The sequence below is a fragment of the Pipistrellus kuhlii genome, unplaced genomic scaffold, assembly GCF_014108245.1.
Source record: "Pipistrellus kuhlii isolate mPipKuh1 unplaced genomic scaffold, mPipKuh1.p scaffold_m20_p_118, whole genome shotgun sequence".
Taxonomy (NCBI): domain Eukaryota; kingdom Metazoa; phylum Chordata; class Mammalia; order Chiroptera; family Vespertilionidae; genus Pipistrellus; species Pipistrellus kuhlii.
Genome location: NW_023425425.1, coordinates 437,123 through 443,122, shown reverse-complemented (window position 1 = coordinate 443,122; position 6,000 = coordinate 437,123).

The following is a 6,000-nucleotide window of genomic DNA, read 5'->3' as shown; positions in this document are numbered from 1 at the left end:
AAAGCCCGGAGCCACCGACAGGGGCCAGCGCCCCGGCAGGGCTCCGCGGAGGACACAGGGCGTGCGGTGAGAGTCCCCACAGGCCAGGAGGCCCGGTGACGGAGCGGGCCCCGGGGTCTCCCCACCATCACAGGCCCACGCTGTGAGACCCCTCCTCGAAGCCACGCCCACACCCTGCTCTCTGCTTCCGCCTCTTCTCTTGGGAAACTGATCACATTTTTTAAATGTTTTTTTATTGGTTTCAGAAAGATGGGAGAGGGAGAGAGAAACATCAGTGATGAGAGAGAATCATTCTTTGGCTGCCTCCTGCACGCCCCCTATGGGGGATTGTGCCTGCGACCCAGGCATGTGCCCCTGATCAGAATCGAACCCAGGACCCTTTAGTCCACAGGCCAATGCTCTGTCCACTGAGCCAATTGGCTAGGGCAGTGGTCGGCAAACTCATTAGTCAACAGAGCCAAATACTAACAGCACAACGATTGACATTTCTTTTGAGACCCACAGTTTTTAAACTTAAACTTCTAACGCCACTTCTTCAAAATAGACTCGCCCAGGCCGTGGTGTTTTGTGGAAGAGCCACACTCAAGGGGCCGAAGAGCCGCCTGTGGCTCTCGAGCCGCGGTGTGCGGACCACAGGGCTGGGGCTTTACTCTCTATTTTTATTGATTTCAGAGAGAGAAAGGGAGAGAGGGAAAGAGAGAGAGAAACATCAAATATGAGAATCATCGATCAGCTGCCTCCTGCACACCTCTCACTGGGGATCGAGCCTGCAACCCGGGCCTGTGCCCTGACTGGGAATCGAACCCTGACCTCCTGTTCATAGGGTGATGCTCAACCACTGAGCCACACTGGCCGAGCTGGGAGGACACGTTAAACAAGGAATCACAGGCATGTGACGGAGCGACTATAAATAGCCGGGGGACTGGAGCTAATCTCCAGGGCCAGCCGGCTGGGGTACCGCCGTGCCCGAGGGCAGCCAGAAAGAGAACCCAAGAAAAGGCCGGAAATGTGCCCGGAAGAAACCACGACGGCCCAGCGGCCACACACAATGGTCACCTCGCGTTCCCCCACGTCCCAGGGAAGCAGCCATTCATTTTCAGGTTGTGAGGCTCGACAGCCACGGCTGGGTGGGCACGGGAGTTCCGGTGGATGGACGGGAAGCTGGGAGGCGCTGATAGGCCGGGGCGGCGATGTGGGCCATCGACCCGCGCCAGGCATTCATCAGCCCTCAGGAAGCCCTCCGGGCCAAAGTCACCACCATCATTGTTCGCTGAGCCCGAGCCCCCGAGGGTGTGTGGCCACTTATCTCTCCGGGAGCTCGCGCCCGAGCCTGCCAGGCAGCCTGAATCATTTCCTCCATGCCCGCTGGTTCTGCCAGCGCTCTGTGTGTGGGAACCTGGCAGAGGGCCCTGGGGAGAAGCAGCGCTCATGCTGGCCCTTTTAGGAGGTCCTTGGTAGTGACAGGAGGCTGCTGGTCGCCCCCCAATGTCTGTTCTTCACAGAGCAACATGTTAGCGTTCAACATGGCCATCTGACTAAGACTACATTTCCCAGCCTGCCTTGCAGTGGGTGTGGTCACATGACTGGGTAATGTTTGCAAAAGGGATGGGGGTTCCATCTTGACCTTGCCCTCAAAGAATCCTATATAATAAAGGGCCAATATGCACATTGTCCCCTCAACTGGGAGTTAGACCAGGAGTTCAACCGGAAGTTCTGCCAGAGTGTGGGGCTGGCCGGCCAACTGCCTGTGGCCCCTCCCCATGGCCAGCCCCGCCTCCTATCACCCCCCTCCCCCCCGCATCCCAATCAGGGGCAGGGCCAGCCAGCTTACCACCCAAAGCCCCTCCCTGCTGCCAGCCCAGCCTGATGGGCCCTGATTGGGGTGGACTGGCCGGACTCCACCTGTGCACAAATTCGTGCACTGGGCCTCTAGTTAGTGTATAATCCTCTCCCCTCCCCCAATCTCCTTCCCCCTTTCCGCTTTGAAGGAGGGGACGAGAACTGGACCATGTCCTTGAGCACAGAGTTGTAAAGCATTTTAAGGACAGAGAGCTGACCTGGATTTAGGATAAGGTAACCAGACGTCTCACTTTTGGTAGGACAGTCCCAATTTTTAACAATTTGACCCTTGTCCCGCTGCGTTTTAAAACGTCCCAATTTTTGGAAAGATTCAGCTTATAGGGCTCCTTTGAGCATTTATTTTAAAACTAGAGGCCTAGTGCACGAAATCCATGAAATGGGTACGGTCCCTAGGCCTGGCCTGCGATCAGGGCCCTCTGCCCACAGCCGGCCCCGCCCTCCACCAACACCCACCCCCAGATCCCCTTTCGCCATCGTGTGATCAGAGTCTGCCGGCCGGGGAAAGGGACCAAGAGGCGGTCAGTGCGCCTCATGGTGACTGGTCCAGGGGTCCTTCTGGTAGGTCCACCGTTAGGGTCAATTTGCACACTACCCTTTTATTATATAGGACAGCTCTGCTGGCAACGAATTCTCTTACTTTCCCTTCACCTGAGCGTGTCTTTAGTTCACCTGCATTCCTAAGGCTTCTTCTCTCTGGATAGAGGGTTCTGGATCGGCAGCTCTTTTCTTTCCGCTCTCCAAGGGTGTCCTTCCCCTGTCTTCCGGCCCCCTGCTGTGAGCTCCTCAGTCATGTGAGTCATTGATCCCACAGATATAATGTTGCTCAACTTGGGTGCTTTCGAGATCTTTCCGTTATATTTGGTTTTCGACAGAGAACGTGTATGATGTGTCTGGGCCGGCTACACTTTCCGTTCATCCTGTTTGAGGTTTGAGGAGTTTCTTGAATCGACAAATACAAGTTTTTCACCAAATTTGGGACCTTTTCAGCGATCAATTCCTCAAATATAGTTTCTGCTCTGATCTCCTTCCTCCCCCCCACCCCCACCCCGCCACGGCTGCTCCGAGGACAAGAACGTCACACCTTTGATCTTGTCCCCCACACTACTGAGACTGCTCTGTTTTATTTTTTCTTCAGTTATTTTTCTCTCTGTTCTTCAGGTTGGAATTTTTAAAAGCCGTGAAATTTGCTGCCTCCTCTGTCATCTCCAGTCTGCTATTGAATCTGTTCAAATAATTTTTTTATTTAGATAGTATCATCTTTATTTCTAAAATTTCCATTGTGTGTGGTTGTGGTTTTTTTTTTTATTGTTTCTATTTCCCTGCTGACCACTTCTTTCTTTCCATCTGAGGGTGTTTCCTTTACCTGTGGGCATCATTCTCATCACTGCGGTGAAGTATCTGTTGGGTAATTCAGCATCTGGCTATCTCAGGATCACCATCACTGACTTCCTTTTCCTTCAAGAGTCGGTCCCATTCTCCTGGTTCTCTCATGTCAAGTAAGTTTGAGCTGTATCTTGCATATTTTAAATATTATACTGTAAGACTCTAGATCCCCTTTTTCAAATATATTTTTATTGATCTCAGAGAGGAAGGTAGAGGGAGAGATAGAAATATCCATAATGAGAGGGAATCATTGACTGGCTGCCTCTTGCATGCCTCCTACTGGGGATGGAGCCCGCAACCTGGGCACGTGCCCTTGACCAGAATCGAACCCAGGACCCTTCAGTCTATCCACTGAGCCACACTGGCGAGGGCTAGAGCCCATTTTTTTTATAAAAGCAAGCTCTGATACAATCGTCACCAACCTTTCGGACCTCACGGACCTCTGGCTGGAGACCGCTGCTCTAGAAGGCGCTGGTTTTGTCCGGTTTGGCTTTGCAGGCTATCAACCCATTGGGTTCAAGCCATTGGCGCTGCCTTCTCTGCTTCCGCGGTCACAGACTGGCCTGTCCCGGGTGTGAGTTGGTTCACACACAGCGTTTGGGACCCCCTTTCTCCACGTCTCTCCGCCAGGACCCAGGCCCAGGGACCCCTCTTCTCGGTCTCTGGCCAAACAGAGGGTTTCCCTCACAACCTCAGCTCCATGAGCAGCCTGCTCGCCAACCAGAGTTGGGGCATGGAGGAGGAGCGATTAGCCACTTGCCCCTGAACGGATCACCCTCCAAATCTTTGCTGTCTCTTGGTTTTTCATTGTTCTGAGAGGTCCATGGAAATCTCCCATGATGACTGTGGGTTCCTCACTCTGGCCCCGTCATTATTTACGGTTTTGCTTTATATCAATAGATGTTTTTAAGGTGGCCTTGCCCAGTACCACCCTGGCAGCTGTATCCTTTTATCAGATACAGCCACTGGCTTTCCCCCTAACAGCGCTTCTGCACTTGAAGACTGTTTTGCCTGATGCTATGAGAGCTGCACTAGCTCTCTTTTGATTGGCATCTCTGGGTGTGCATTTTCACATCACTCAGTTTTCAGCCTTTCTTTTTAGTCTTGTCAATAAGTGGCACGCTGGGTTGTGTGTGCAGCCTATTCTTACATCTCTATCTTTAAACTGACTAACTTTTCCCGTTTGTCTATTATTTTTTCTCCTGTCATATTGACCTACTCTATACTCTCCTACCTTGTTTGTTTCTTTTCTCTTTTTCTTTACTGGATTGTTCGGGTTTCATTGATCCTCCCTTCCCCTCTGCACGACAGATGTTTTGTTTGATTCTGCTCAGCTCTTCCTGGGGGTGTCTTGATTTTTAGGATTCAGGTCTGCAATCAGTTCTAAAAATGTCTGAGCCACGGTCACGTTGAGTGCTGCTCTGAGCACTGCTTCACCCCGTTACTTATCTTCTCGCCCCTGGAAACCCCATCGTGTGCACGTGGGAACTTCCTGTCCTGTCCTGCTGTCCCTTCACCCAGATCTCCCAGCTGCACTCTTCCCGACTGCGTTCTGTGAAACTCCTCTGCTCTGCCTTCCAATGCCGGTTCCTCTCCGGGGTGGTCCGGTCTCTCCGCTGAGGGTTTAACTTCATCACTAGATTCTTATTTTTGTTAGCATTAGGGTTCTTTCTAAATCCACTCCATTCTTTTAAATGACGTCTTGTCCTCTTTATACCTCTCCATGCCTTCTCTTCAGTCTTTAATCCTTTAAATATATTTATTAGATAGACAGTTCGATTAGCGGGAGTGGCCGGGACCTGCTCTGGCATTTCATACTCCCTGAATCCTGCCCTTGGGGACGGGTCATGATCTGTAACTTTGCGTTGTGAACTCATTTCGCATGCCTCTGCTTGTAGCCACCTCGAGCTGCCTGGATTCTTATTGGCTTCTGGTAGATGCCGCAGGCATCGTATCCCTGCTTAGACCCACTTTTATATTCGTTTCTCAGCATGTGAGTTCCCAATTCGAACGGGTGATGTGCATTTGTACCTTGAACTGTTAACATAAAAAACTAAAATAAATAAATAAATAAAACATTCAAACCTGTAAAGAATTTTTGTGAGTTTATTTGAGCCAAATTGTTGACGATTTCCAGGAAGCAGAATCTCAACTGACTTGGGATGATGCTCCAGAGAACGGCGGTTTTCCCGTTTTTATACATTGTCATCAAAGGAAGGGACGGAGAGGGGTCACTGAGATCCACTGGGACAGACTAGGGAGGCGGGAGCAAGCGAAGGGGGGAGGGGGCTCTGGGATTGGATAGGGAGTAAAATGATAGACACACCTTCTTTCACTGACGGTGCAGCAGAGTTAACAGCCACTGGGTAACAGGAGAACAATAACCGTGAAGGAATGTGTGGTCTCTGTCCGGGCGCCCTGGGCGTTTGGCTGTGCCCTGACGGCTACGCTGACATTTCAGGGTCTGTTATCACAGAGGCAGAAAGACAACAGGCTCCATAAGGCAAAGGCTGACCTTCTCGGGGGAAGATCCCAGCCTGGGACGTGACTGCCCGCCATCCCCGCTTTAGTTAAAATTTAATGTCAGACCTTCCTCTGCGGTGACTGTAGGTCTGAGTTTGCAGACTGCCACGCAGGCCTCCCTGAGCGGTCAGGTCAGCATGTGGCCCTTCCGTCCACACCACCTGCATGAGCACAACCACCTTGAGAAGCCGAGGGACTGGGTCATGGAAACGGTGGGCCAGGGCTCCGCCATCA